Source organism: Bos taurus, chromosome 26 (assembly GCF_002263795.3).
Source record: "Bos taurus isolate L1 Dominette 01449 registration number 42190680 breed Hereford chromosome 26, ARS-UCD2.0, whole genome shotgun sequence".
NCBI lineage: Eukaryota > Metazoa > Chordata > Mammalia > Artiodactyla > Bovidae > Bos > Bos taurus.
In genome coordinates this window covers 38516374-38530700 of record NC_037353.1, presented here as the reverse complement: position 1 = coordinate 38530700, position 14327 = coordinate 38516374, and the positions used below count along the sequence as shown (strand labels likewise).

Below are 14327 nucleotides of genomic sequence, written 5' to 3'. Positions count from 1 at the left end.
CCTCCAAGAGATACAGCCTGGTACCGTGTCCTTATCAGGGATCTGCTCTCCTAGGCAGAGATGTGTGGGTAGATGATGATCTCCAGGAGATCATCTAATAGTACTTTCACAGATTGTGCTTTGTGCTGACTTCTCTGAAACAAGGAGGGGAAATCCTTGCCAAGTCTCTTCCATTTGATGATGTTTTTCCACTGGAGTGGAAAGTGCTTTTCAGGGTTTGGGAGTGAGACGGGAAATGATATTTGAGTGCAAGTCCACACAATCACAAGAGCCTGGGCGAATTTCTTTACCTCGGGATTCATAGTATTATAGGTCCATGTGGATCGTGGCTGTAACATTACTCAGAACTATAATTTCACGCTAATTAGGACTTGTCACAACCCACTTCCTGAAAGGTTCAGGTTGGTGCTAGTGAGGCAGATTTTAATCAGTAACCAAAAGCATTTATTCCTAACATACGAAAAACCCTTAGGACTCTGTTATGTCACCTAAAGATGTCCTTGCTCCAAGCTGGGCCCAGTGAGAGTGAGGGCCAAACTGATGTCTTAGCTTGTTTTACTCTCAAATTCTCTTGCAAAAGTGATGGTTCTTTAGCAACATCGCCCAGCCTCCTTCCCTTCCTCCAGTTGGACAGACTCCATCACGTCAGTGCCGGAGTGGCTAAACCGAGCACGGCCATCCCCATGTGCTTCTGTCCACAGCCCCCAAACTGACACCTGTTGAAATAATTTTGGAACCACATTTGTAACTAATCGCCACCAAGATGTCAACTCAATTATTCTGACAATAGGGCAACCCAGGAGACTCTGCTTCTGCCCAGGCTGAGGCTCCCAGCCAAGTTCAGGCTTGTTGTCTATTATCTGACAAGCCCAGGACAAAATTAACACTAAATATAAGGTAATCTAATTAACTTCTCCCATCCCAGCAGGCAGGTCCCAGCACCCTCGGCGCCCCAGGCCTTCTAGGCAGCAGAGGAGTGTTGCACTCCCAGAGGAAACAGTTGGGTTGTGCATTTATTGTTTTCAGTGGGTGATTTGCAACCAAGGATTTCTATGAAACTCCGTTGAGCAGGAAGGCAAAAATTTAGTTTTTTCTTATTCTTCAAGACACGGTAATAAATTGTATGCAAATCATTTATAGGAAAACACACCTTAAGAGTCAGGATTCTTCAAGGAATAGATGTGTGCTTCCTGGAGAGGAAAGGGGAGAGAGAAGAGTGAGAGGGAGAGAGAGAGAAAGGGCACAGTAGACCCTGGTTTAAAAAGAACAACAATAATAAGACAGTCTGAGAGGGTTAAAAAAAAACAAAGAAGTTACAATAAATACAAGAAAAAATACACTTTGTGAAATTGTTTTATTATGAAGACCTTCCATGAGCTGATATTTTTAAGGGGCATAAGGTCACTTTTATCTCCAAATTTCAACAAAGTTGGGGTAAGCTTTGTGACTCAGTGGTAAGGAATCCACCTGTCAATGCAGGCGACACAAGTTCGATGCCTGGGTCAGGAAGAACCCCCTGGAGTAGGAAATGGCAACCCACTCCAGTATTCTTGCCTGGGAAATCTCATGGACAGAGGAGCCTGGCGGGCTACAGTCAACAGGGTCACAGAAGAGTCAGACACGGCTTAGAGACTAAACAACAACAAAGCTGACCTTGACTCATCCCCAGGGAAGTGAACATCAAGCTATCTAATTATTCCTCCCACTTTGCCGCTCTCCAATATTAAGCCAACACAAAGGACAAAAGCAACAGGTTAGGAGGTTTATGAGCGAACATTGCAACCTTTCAGTCTGTAAGGATGAAGTGGACAGTTGGAAAGGCAGGGTGAGAAAAATTAGGCAGCTTATCATGGCTGTGAATGTTAGCAAGCTGAGCCCTTCTTTTGCTTGTAGCTCATCACTGGAGGTCATGGGAGAATGTGGGCTTTTCACCTCTGTCCGTGGAGTGGGAGAGATTGCCGAGAGCCAGATCCATGTTCCCACCTGGGTCTCCTGGTGACAAGCGACAGCCACGCTGAAGGCTGGCTGGGCTCGGTGTGTGTGGCTATGGGACGTGGCTTTTCTCTACATGAAGCCAATTAGATTAGGCATCAGAACAATAAGGAGGCTGCAGCACATTTCCACGTGTAGATGAAATCAGGTACCTGGGTGAGGAGAGACCAGGTCCATCAAAGCCTGCAGACCTCATTAAAAGGCAGATCAGCAGGATGGACTAAAATCATTAAATATGTTAATTTGCAGCCAGGAAATGAAAATCTGGGGAGAAGCCAGTGGTTGACAGGTGCCCCAGCCTTGGGTTTTCATCTCGGCTCCCTGGGTTCTCTCCTTGGGTGAACTTGGGCAACCCCAGGTTCTCAGGCTGCCAGTGACCTTGTCTCTTTTGTGAGGGAGTTGGTGTGCATCACCTACATGTCACCCTCTTTCCATTTAGTTGATAACTCGGGACTCCAGACACTATAAGTAAGTGCTTCTAAGCCAAGGTGGCACGTTAGAATTACCAGGGACCTTTTAAGTATCCCAGTGCCTGGACCCATCCCAGACCTATTCCACTGGCGGGACTCAGGAATCAATATTTTTCAAAGCTCTCTAGGTGATTATGTGGTCAAGACTGAAGACCAGCAAACTCTCATTCTTTCTAGTAAATAGGAACGAGAGACACTTAAGTTCTTCCCTGCCACTCCATCTCACATCCTTGAGAAAAGCTGGTATTTTCTTGGTGAGAGGAGATCAAACAAGTTGCTCCAGCTTGAATTCTTTTTCTGGGCAAATAGCTTTGAATCAGTGACGGATCACCAGTGTAGATAACAACAAATGGCTGGTCAGCTTGCTGATGGATAGAGCTGGAGAAGCCTGAAGGGGCCGTCCCATGCCAGTGTGGAATGTATGGATGGGCCGCTTGGAAGACTTGGAGCCCATCTTTGCTTCATATTCTGGAGCGCCCGGCCTCTAGTGAAGCACAGGCATCTCTTACCATGGTCCCTTGACAGCCCTCCAGCAGGGAGAGAAAACTGAGACCCATGAAAAAGTCAGTATGAAAACCGATATAATTACTCTTTTAGGCAAACCGCACTGCACCGTGTGGACTGCTGTCCTCCCCCAAACTCATGTCCTCCCCAGAACCTCCAAGTGTGACCCTATTCAGAACAGAGTCATTGTAGAGGTGGTTAAGAAGGTCATACTGGAGTAGGGTGGCCCGTAATCCACCGTGACCCATGAAGACAGGAAGCAGGGAGACACGCATGTGTCTCTGTGTGTCTATGTCCTGTGTCTACACAGGACACTACGTGTATTAGTTTGCTTGGGCTGCCATACCAAATCTCATAACAGAAACTGGTTTTCTCACAATCCTGGAAGCTAGATGCCCAAGACAAGGGAGTCAGCAGACCTGGTTTCTCCTGAGGCCTCTCTTCCGGGCTTGTGGCTGGCTGCCTTCTTGCTGTGTCCTCACATGGTCATCCATTGACTGGTTGCTGTTGTTCAGTCGCTCAGTCATGTCCAACTCTTGCAAGCCCGTGGACTGTAGCCTGCCAGGCCCCCCTGTCCATGGGGTTTCCCAGGCAAGAATACTGGTGTAGGTTGCCATTTCTTTCTCCAGAGGATCTTTCTGACCCAGGGATCAAACCTGAGTCTCCTGCATTGGCAAGCAGATTCTTTACCACTGAGCCACCTGGAAAGTCCCCACTGACCTGTTACCTGTGTCATAATCTCTTCTTCATACAGGGACATCAGTCATATTGGATTAGGGTCTACCCTAACGATCCCATTTTAACCCAGTTCCTTCTTGCAGGCTATAACTGAATACAATCTCATTCTGAGCTACTGAGGTTAGGGTTTCAGTGCATGAATTGGGGTGAGGGGAACACAGTTCTGCCCATAACACCAAGAGAAGAGAGAGGCCAAGACTAGAGCCACACATCTACAAGCCCAGAAAGTCTAAGAATTGCTGGAAGAGGCACAGAGCGCCCTCCCTGGAGCCTTGGGAGGCTCTGCTGACACCTTGATTTCAGACTTCCAGCTTCCAGAGCTGCGAGAGAAGTTTCTGCAGCCCCCTGGTTTCTGGTAGTTTGTTACAACAGCCCCAGGAAACTAATACGGCTTGCCTTCTGCCTATTCCCCTGAGCATCTACGATGCGACTTAAAGGTGCGCTGATTTTCCAGCCAAGCTTGCGTTTTCCCCTTCAGGCAGCAAGAGAGCCTCAGGAGCGGATTTCTCACCTGTTGCTTGTGCAGTCATCACTGCCCGTCTCTGCACACCTTTCCACAGGGGACCCTGGGGAAGGCCAGGCCAGGCTGCGAGGAGCAGGGCTAGTGGGGCTTATGGTGAGGAGGGACGTCTCCTACCACGGCTCACTTTTTCTGGGGAGTGATCTTCAGAGCTCAATTGTCATTTAGTTGCTCAGTCATGTCTGACTCTTTTGCAACCCCGTGGACTATAGCCCGCCAAGCTCCTCTGTCCATGGAATTCTCCAGGCAAGAATACTGGAGTGGGTTGCCATTTCCTTCTCCAGGGGATCTTCCCAACCCAGGGATTAAACCCACAGCTTCTGCATTGTGGGAAGATTCTTTAACCACTTAGCCACCAGGGAAGCCCTCTGAATGCAGTGCTGGTTGCAGATCATCCATCAGAAGTTCTGTGTGGGATCGGCCCTCGTCTTGGGACTGAGGGTGATTTTAACAGGGATCTGTTGCCCGGGTATTGCCCTCAGCATCCCGCCTAACCTAAGCTCCTTTGCGAGCGGCGATGACTGTGACCCAGGCCCTTGTGTGGACTGAGTGCTGAGGCCCGGAGGCAATGGGCCCACACCACTGGCGTCCTTGTTATGGTCATGAGTCAGTGTGGACCTCTGTGGTTCAGCAAATTCATTTACAAAAGGGGATTGCTGGGCTCCTGAATGTTGATTCTCCAATACTTTGACCACCTGATGCAAAGAGTTGACTCGTTGGAAAAGACCCTGATACTGGGAAAAATTGATGGCAGGAGGAGAAGAGGTCAACAGAGGATGACATGGTTGGATGGCATCATCGACTCAATGGACATGAGTTTGAGCAAACTCCGGGAGACAACGAAGGACAGGGAAGCCTGGCGTGCTGCAGTCCATTGGGTCACAGAGTCAGAACTGAACAACAGAGTCAGAACTAAGTAACTGAACAACAACACTCCCACCCCCACCCCACACCTCCTTTGCAGGGTCTAGCTGGCTGGCTTTTGGACCACACGGGTGGGTTTCTAATTCTGGAAGAGCCAGAAAAGGGGAACAGGCCACAAAAACCACACAAGGAAAATGTGTAGGAAGAAGCTCCAGCTGCAAAGGACAGGGCATCACAGGAACCCCTAAATTCCCTGATAGAGGAGCTCCCCTGGGAACCATTGAGGAGGCTGTGACTGTGCTCCCCATGGCAGAAACCTGTTGAATGCATGATGACTAGGTTTCAACAGGGAAACAAAGATGCAGGAAAGCCACTCCTGTGAGGTGTTTTGCCCATAAGAAGTCCGCGGCCCCAGGTTCTGCTCCGGCTGGATCCAGGCACAGTTCAGCTTCAGAGCTGCCACCTCCCCTCTGAGTCTCAGTCACAGGAGGGACTCAGGATGGGTGGCCTCCAACCTGCCCTGACTTGGCCCCCTTTCTTTGCAATCGGTGAAAATAGCAGGAGCAGGCACGATTTATTTTGTTTGTTTGCTTATTTGCTTGCTTTTGGCTCCCACCCTTGCAAATGAGCCCCGGTGTGTAAATCAGGCCCTTGAAGCCTCTCTGAAAGGCAGGAGGGCCCGAGGAGGGGAGACAGGCAGTGCTCAGCATCCATCCTTCTGGATATCTGCAAATAACGAGCAGAGAAGGCTGTGCAGAGCCCAGGGCTTGTCTGAAATGGTGCTTCCAGGGCAACTGGGCTTAACAGTGATTTTGAAATGCAGGAGGAAGGGAGAGAAGGGGCCAGGGAGAGGAAGGGCCCCAAAGTGGAGAGCTGCCCCAATTAGATCGGCGAACAGAAGGCAGCCTTTCTCCCTGGCAGGAAGCACCCCAGCATGTGATGAGTGACTAGAAGCCTCTGCGAGGTGCCCACTTTTTCAAAGGGAAATGTAATTTGTAAACAATCAACATCTTAACAAGCTATAAACAACCACTCCTGACTTCTAGCAGATTTACTGATGCTTGAGTGACTAAAATTCACAATGTTTTCCCAAACCAACTCCGTTAATTTGTGGCCTGGTATTCATTAGGGACCGCCTCCAGCTCTGCTTCCAACCTAATGATGCAGGGCTGGGTCTGAGCCCTTTTCCATCAGGGGTGCAGGCCCGGGCAGTTCAATCTTGTCTTCTTCTCTTTTTCACCACGGCTGGCCTTGGACCTCATAGGATATTATGTGTGTGCTTTGTTTTAAAATTCTGCATTTTAAAAATCACCCATCATTTATCACTCATCTCAGATGAGCAATTGTGGGCCCATGGCGGCAGGATGCTTTTTCCTCCAGGCTCCTCCTCTCTCCCCACCCCACCCCCAACCAGCCCCCACCTCCTACCGCCCCACCCCGGGGAAATCAAGAAAAACAAGATTCTACTTGTCCAGCCCCTCAGAGGCTCCCCGGAATTGTTGGAATCGTCACAATAAGTGGTAGTAATAGAACCATATACAGGATGGTAAATACAAACTGCTCTGTGAAGTGGCAAAAAATAATGAAGTAATTAGGTGAACTATTATCAGCACCTGTGACTGATTGGTGCAAGCAGGTCTCTAGCTTTATTATATTATTTTTTGTTGGGAACAATAAGCAGATTCGGAAGTTGCAGAATGTTAGCCCCTGCCCCCAACTTCCCTCTCCTGAGGCCCCCATCACTCCAAGGTGCATGGTCTGGGGGGTGGAGGGGAGCTGTCTGCTCAGCTGGTGGAAACCCACAGCAGGTAAACGCGAGTCCTGCTTCCCAACCCATTAGGGTTAATACCCCTTTAATTAGCAACTGGTGGGCCACCTAAGAGGTGGTATTTCAAGCGCTACGTCTAGGCTAAACGTGTGTCCCACAGACAGACCCAAACCAAGGGACCATCAAGAGAAGGGAGACTTTCAACGCTGCTCACTGCTGGTTCTAAGTGGAAACGACCATTTGAATGCTCAGCCTGCAATCTTGTACCTGGCATACCGCCCTTTCTCTGTGTCGGAATTTCTGCACGGAAGTGCCCAATTGCCAGTAATAGTAATTACTTGATGATGATAATAAAAGTTAACAGTTGTAGTATTACTATGCACCTGGCCCTGTTTTAAGCATTGTGTATATATGTTTACTCATTTACTCTTCACAATGACCCAGGGAGATATATACTGTTATCATTCCCATTTTATAGATGGAGAAACCAAGGCACAGAGAAGTAAAATGACTCACTCAAGGTCCCAGAGCCAGGATTCCAAGCCAGGGAGTTTTGTGGCAAAGTACACACTCTTAATCCTCTGTCCACTTCCCCTCTTCAATGGTTTCCGTATAGTACTATGGACCACGGGATACCCACAGTGTGTCTCGTAGAGGCTGGGCAAGAAGGGGGATAAAGAATGTGAAAAGAGTCATGCTAAGGACCAAGGCAAGACAATAGTTCCTCAGACTTGCCAATAGACAGGAGAATCCAGTACCTTTCCTTAGCTGGTGAAAGTAGATCTCCAGGTACAACCATCACACATACTAAAGCACACACCAGAATTCTAATCCTCATCTAGAGAGACATGCCATGTTGACACAGGACATCCTTTTACTAAGAGCCACAGATGTGCTTAGGCTGCTCTTGGGTTTCCTGTCACCCAGAACCTCTAGGAGTCCACAAAATTTGACTGACTACTTACCTTCAGGATTTTATTTTTAAACCAATTGAGTTTGTTGAATTGCTGGCCAAGTGATTCTGCTTTGCAAGTTTCCGTTCAATGGGAGACAGAGTCATTTGCCATTTCTGGCAGAAGGAGGCTGAGCAGTGAGTGGATATTGCTGGATGACCACAGTTACCCAAATTAGCCAACCTCTTTGGACCTCAACTTTATTATCTATAAAATGGGAATAATAACCCACCTGGTTCATAGGTTGACTGTGATGATTCCATGAGTTAATAAATGTTAAGCACTAATTGCTATTCTATGTATAAAGGTGGGTTGTCCATGAAGCTAATGAAACTTAAACTTTAGGTCTTAGGGTTTCATTTTTGCATGTCACCTCCCCCAAAGCACTATGTTTCATATTTATCATTTTGATCTTTTTTTTTTTTTGGTGGTGCCAGCTGGCTTGCAGGGTCTTAGTTCCACAACCAGGGATTGAACCCAAGTCCCCTGCAGTGGACGTACGGAGTCTTAACCACTGGACCACTAGGGAATTCCCTTCTTTTTCTTAAAGAAAGTCTCAGTTTGCAGAACTTCAAGCCCTTCAACACCTAGATCCACCCCCTGGATTAATCTGGAAAAGGAAGCAGTGGGTTTGGAAAATGGCTGTAGTCTCGCCTAATGCAAAAATGCAAGCTTCCAGGTCTAAGACATCAACACACGTGTGAAGGACCCTCCTTTGTGCAGAGGGGCACAACTGTCTTTCTAAGCAGACAAGGAGCTGTAGAAGATAGCATATGTGAGGCTCATGAGAGAGGGCCCAACTCGTCCCAGTTTCCCTGGGATGGCACCGGTTTTAAAATCTAAAGCATTAGGTCTCGGAAACAAACCCACTTGGTTCTGGGCAAACCGGGAGGATGGGTCACCCTCCTTGTTGAGGACAGACGCATAACACTGTTGGTCATCACGGAGCTCCCAAGTAGCTGAGTGCTTGGCGTCAGGTAGGGGTCTGGTAACTCTTTGTTGAGTGAGTGGTGTGTAAACCAACCACGGTGCCCTGTGAGCTGGAGGAGGGAGCTGCATGGGCAGCTGGGGGCGGGGGAGCAGGTAGATTGCCTGGAAATCCAGGGTGCAAATCAAGCCTGTGATGGTGAAGTTGGATCAGAGAGCTTGGATCAGAAGTTGGATCATGACTGGAGGGAGGAACGTGGACTATGATGAGGGCAAGCGCCCACACGCAGGTAGGCCGCCCAGATCCGGGGTAGTTTCTGTTTACTTCTAGCTACCTGATACAAACAGCACGGCTTCCACTGAGAATCTGCACATTGTCGTTTTCTCAGCTCGGAAACTACGCCTGTGTCCAGGCGTAATCCAAGCTGGATCTGGCTGGTGGCAGGGTGTGGTGGGCAACGGTGCCGCAGGCGGGTCTGCGGCGGGCTATGGGCACACGGGCACGAGCTGCTCAGGCCCCGGTTCCACATGCTGTGTAGACTCCAATTACCCAAGGACTAAGAGATCAAACGGCCCAACTGTGCTCCACAATAAAAGAGGAGCTCTTACTTTTACTCTGCCCTGCACCCTCCAGCCAGACCATGCAAAACAATGTACCTCATTGATGTCCTCCTGAGCCCCAAGCCTTCCTGCAATTGTCTCCACTTATCCCAGCAACATCTCTATAAAGTGGCCGGGGAGAAAGTCAGAGATTTTAAAGAATCGCCCGGAATATTACGGCTACCATAGATGGCTTGAACCCCATGCTCCTACTTTGCTAAGGACAGAGAATTTTTAAATTATTATTGATTTGCATTTTCAGGTATACTTGAAAGGTGTAACGTTGGAAGGTGAGGGAAATTATTTGCACTGGCCCTTAGCTGAGCTATAGCATAGATGCAAAGGACCTGAAAGAAAACAGAAAATCCATTGAAAGGCCAAGGACCAGAGACTGAAATTTTTGCAAAGTCTATTTTTTTCTTCTCATAGTACAAGCATAGGACATCACAGTTGGGATTTCTAGGGGGGGGGGGGGTGTGGCATACATAGCCAAAAATGAGTCTGCTTTTTTTCCCAATGATAATGTCAATTAATAGGCAAATATTCTGGAAAATGCAATCACTTTGAACATACAAAATTAAGGAAAGTTAAAAGATTTGTGGACATCTAAATATGTAGGCAACGATGGAGTTCTAAGCCCACAAATCTAATTTGCTTTTCCATATACCAGTATTAAAAAAAATACTTTTCGCTCTCAGGACAACAGATATAGAAGAATACTGTACTAAAGTGATCAAAGAAATTTCAGGATTTTTTGATAGGTGACGTCACCTGGATAATAATCAGGTTCTTCATGTTGCTACTTATTTATAGGCTTCTCTATCAATGAATGATACAGATACCTTAAATGGATCCATGGTTCCCCTTGATATAGAAAGTGAAAAATAGATGTTTGAGATGTATCTGAAGCTCTATCACAACTCAGGGATCAGGATTATAGCTCAAAAGGCAAAAGCAAGTATCTTTTAGGTTGAGCATTCTTCACTTACAGCATATATTTACAATAAAAATGGACCTTAAGACAAAATGGTCTTGCCGGCTTTTCTATTTGGAACTAATAGACTAAATTGTTTCTCATTTGATGGTCTTAAAAAGTTGTTAATATGACTTTGAAAGCAGCATTTTTCAAGCACTGTAAACACACTAGTGTAGAAAACTAGAGAGAAGCAAAACTGTCTGATGTGTGAGATTCCTAAACAACTTGTCTTCATCTTAGTTATTTACTCTCAAATACTGAGTGCCCTTCCCACCATGCCACTGTACCCACACTTTGCTTATTTAGTGATTTTTGTGAAATTTACACCTAGCTGACTTATTATCCCATTTCAAATTGCCTTGAAGTTATTTAAAGCTGAAACAATGCAAGAAGAACTCAGAGTGTTCACTCTATTTTGAATTGCTTGCCACCGCAAGAAGAAACCTGGAGATACTTTCTGCTATTAATTTTGGATCTACTCATTCTTTGTACTACAATAGCCTTCCACTAGAAAGTTAAAAATCAGGCTCTTGATAATTGTAAAATGGATATTTTGATCAATTACAAAAATGTCACGATCGCGCATACGTATAGGAATTAAGACGTCTTATGAATTAGCACCAGACAATGGCTAAAATGAGCCACCTGCCACAGAACTTCCCCTGAGCAAATTCAACAGTGCTAAGCAGGTCCTCCGAGTTGTAGAAGTCGTGGCCAGATTATGGATTTCTGCACACAGTGATGGTTTCTGTGGGAAGAATATAGCAGGGAACGTCACGTTACTTACCTTGTTTTATACCACAACTGTTGCAGGCAAAGCTTTCTCCGATGACTTCCCAGTTTTGCTCCGGATCCAGAAAGAAAACAGTTCCCCCGAATAGTTACTTCCTAGGTGTTCCTTAGGACAGAGATTTTGGAAGATAATTTGGCATACTGTCCTCAGTGGTCCCTCTCAGTTTAAAGCCTTAAAGATGGACAAACGTACATTGGTTTCCTGGCAGGCGCTGAAATTCCGAAGCAGACAAGCTGGCTCCAAAAATCTTTCCCTGGAAATGAGCACACTTTCTCATAGAGCCACTAGATGGCGTGTGACAACCATTTGTGTCAGCCCACACAGGCTTCCCATCTGTCAATAACTTAACCAAATGTGCTCTGAAACAGTTCCTGCAAGACAACTTTGCTAATAGATGATCATCATTTCAATCTTTATATGGAAATTTAAATGTTTCTGATTTATGTTTTGGAAGTAGAGAATCTCTTCACTGGAAGAGATACATCAGAAAGTGTACTTGCTATGTACTAACATTAATAAACATGGGCTCTTAAAGCTGAATTAAGATACAAATAATAAATGTCAAAATGTGGCCTGCCCATTTATCTACTCAGGCTTCAACAAACTTTTGTTAAGTGAAAATTGTGTGGTAGATGTTAGCTGTGCTTCTAAAATGTTGAAAGAACGTTTTTATTACCAGAAATTAATCAAATATTTGAAAATAAAGATGTCAATTCCATGTTTTACACTTAAGTCACCAATATAATGTTAAAATGAAGTAAGTGCTGGAATTTCAGCAACTTCATATCTGAGGTAGAAAAAAATCTGAAATTCAGGGGCAAAAGAAATCAAGTAGAGCACTTGGTAAATTCTCTTCCCCTCACAGCACAATATGATTCCCCAAATCCCCGCCTTAATAAATGTAATCTCCTATAAAGAAAATAAGCTAATAAAATATACCACTTCTATAGTAGGGTCAGTTTTCTCTTTTGTGTCCTTTGTTACTAAATATAGGTCAGAGATACTGAGCTACTCATAGGAATGAGTATTTTATGACATAATTTTTTTTTGTCTATTTGCTGATAAACCTTAATAATAATAATGACTTTTTCACGGTGTTCAGAAGGACATGAGACGATTTCTTTAAAAGTTAGTTCCACACCTGTGGAGCTAATCAACAAATCTCTAAGATCTATTCCACTTTTAAGAATCAATGATTAAAAGAAAAAAAAAAAGGAGCAAATTCTTTCACCCTTCTCATAATAGGTGTGATATTTCTTCTAGATCAGCCTCTACCCCAAAGGAAAGAATGGTCTCATTTTTAGAACTGCTGGCTGTTTGTTTGAACTGAAGAATTAGTTGCATTTCAAAATAAAGACATGGCTAATGAAATGATTAAAACATACAGAACATTAAATTATAAGCAGATGGGGGTGAGAGGAGGGAAGGGTGGATGGTGAGTTTGCTAGAGACCTGAGTCCAGGAATGTTGACAGCTTTGGGTTTTTTCTCAATAATACAGAAGATGATTATTTAAGCAATAAAAGATAGAAAACAACTTCTGAAAGAAAAAAAAAAAGTTTGATAGGAATATGCAAGAAGAGCCAGAGAGTAAAATCCATGTGTATTGTAAGGGTTTAAAGAGATGGCTGCTACAGAAGGAATCTAGATATTCACACTGATACTGGGAAAAGGAGCCAGTATATTTGCAAGTGTACCATGAGTGATAAGTCCTACATGAGCAAAGAGGATCAGACAGGCCCAGAATAGGTTGTGGTTCAGGGTCTGGAGTCTTCAGAAGAAAGTCAGACATCTCCCCAGCCGTTGTCTGGTCCCAGGTATTCAGGTAACCCTGCCTCTCTTCCCTCCTCCCTGAAGTTTATAATTTTAAATTCTGCTCCATATAGTTAAAACATAAGAGCTCGATGAGATGAAGTTTAGAACAGCTGAAAAAGAAGTTTGGTGAATGGGAGCAGTTCACAGACTGTGCAAATGGTCTCAGTGACACTATAGTTCGGCAGAATCCATGAGAGTTTTATCTTGAATTTCTATCAGGCCACATTCAGCGCAAGCTGGTTCCCTGGAAACAGACATTAAAAAAAAAAAAAAGCCCCAAACTAAAACCTGTGTGGTGTCTCTCTCTTTCCTCAATATACGATGGCAGGTTTGACTCATCTGAGCTGCCTCCCTGAACAGCAGCCCTGATTGTCCTCGAGTGCGGGTTAATGGATGTAGGTCTAGAGATAAAGGAAATACACCCTCTAAGATTTTGTCTAATTTTTAAAAGGCATCTCACCTTCCTAAGTGGTGTGTCTTCTTTGTCCTGGATGTCTGCAAGAGAGAGGACAGCCCTGCTGCAGTGACTGTGGCTTGCACCTGGGGCCAGGCTGGGCTCAAAGTGAGGGCCAGGGTCAATTTCAGAATTGAAAGCAGTCTTTGCTTTAGTAACAGAAAAAGCACACCAAAGCTAAGTGGGGTGCGCGCGCGTGCACACACACACACACACACACACACACACACACAGATGGTCTCTCCAGGAAGGAATTTGCTGCCCTTTTTCTCTTTCAGGTAAATCCGTGTCTCCCATTGGTCTGAGCTGCCCTTGTGCGTGGCCATAGTGACTGTATGTCTCACCACGTGGTGCTGCTCTGAAAACCCATCAATCACTGCAGGATCTTGTTTCTCCAGCACCATCCACTGACCTTGAGCACTGCTAAAACCTAAAGGTGGAGGTCCAGGCTATCCTCTCGTGCCACATTGAAACCCTCAGAGTCATCTCTGCCAGGAGACAAGGCCTATGTGTTCATGACTGGAGGGAAGGAGTCTCCTTCCCAAATATTTTGCCCCATTTACTGGGAAGGTTGGGGTTCAGTGGAAGGCTTAGCTGCACCCGACCCCAGTAGCCTGGTTTGAGAACAGTGATGCCTCTCCCGCATCCCTGCTCTGGCCACTGTAAGATTTTTGTGTTTGCTTTTTTAAAGTGCTACTGAATGTGCCATACAGTAAGCTTCATTCAGTTCTTGGAAGGTAAATGACCATAAATGTGTACACATTTAACACTTATGTATGAAAATATACAAATAATATTTACTGACAGTCTACCTTTAAATTTGGAAATTTTACAGTTTTTCCCATCCCTTTATGAGAAAAGAACGTTTCTGAAGAGGTTGAGACCATTTATCTCTATTAGTTACTGGCTTCTGGAAGCTCAGAAGCTGGGATGGTTTGGGGAATTATTTGGTAG

At 45.4% G+C, this 14327-nt stretch overlaps 1 long non-coding RNA gene across 1 annotated transcript; it reads right to left on the bottom strand.

Annotated features, from left to right (window-relative positions):
• Positions 1-1010: 1010 nt before the first annotated feature.
• On the bottom strand, positions 1011-11348 carry LOC112444511 (uncharacterized). The gene is made up of 3 exons (XR_003032842.2): positions 11100-11348; positions 7373-7513; positions 1011-1190 (listed from the first exon to the last, which is right to left on the bottom strand). It is a non-coding gene; the product is annotated as an uncharacterized lncRNA (long non-coding RNA).
• Positions 11349-14327: the final 2979 nt, after the last annotated feature.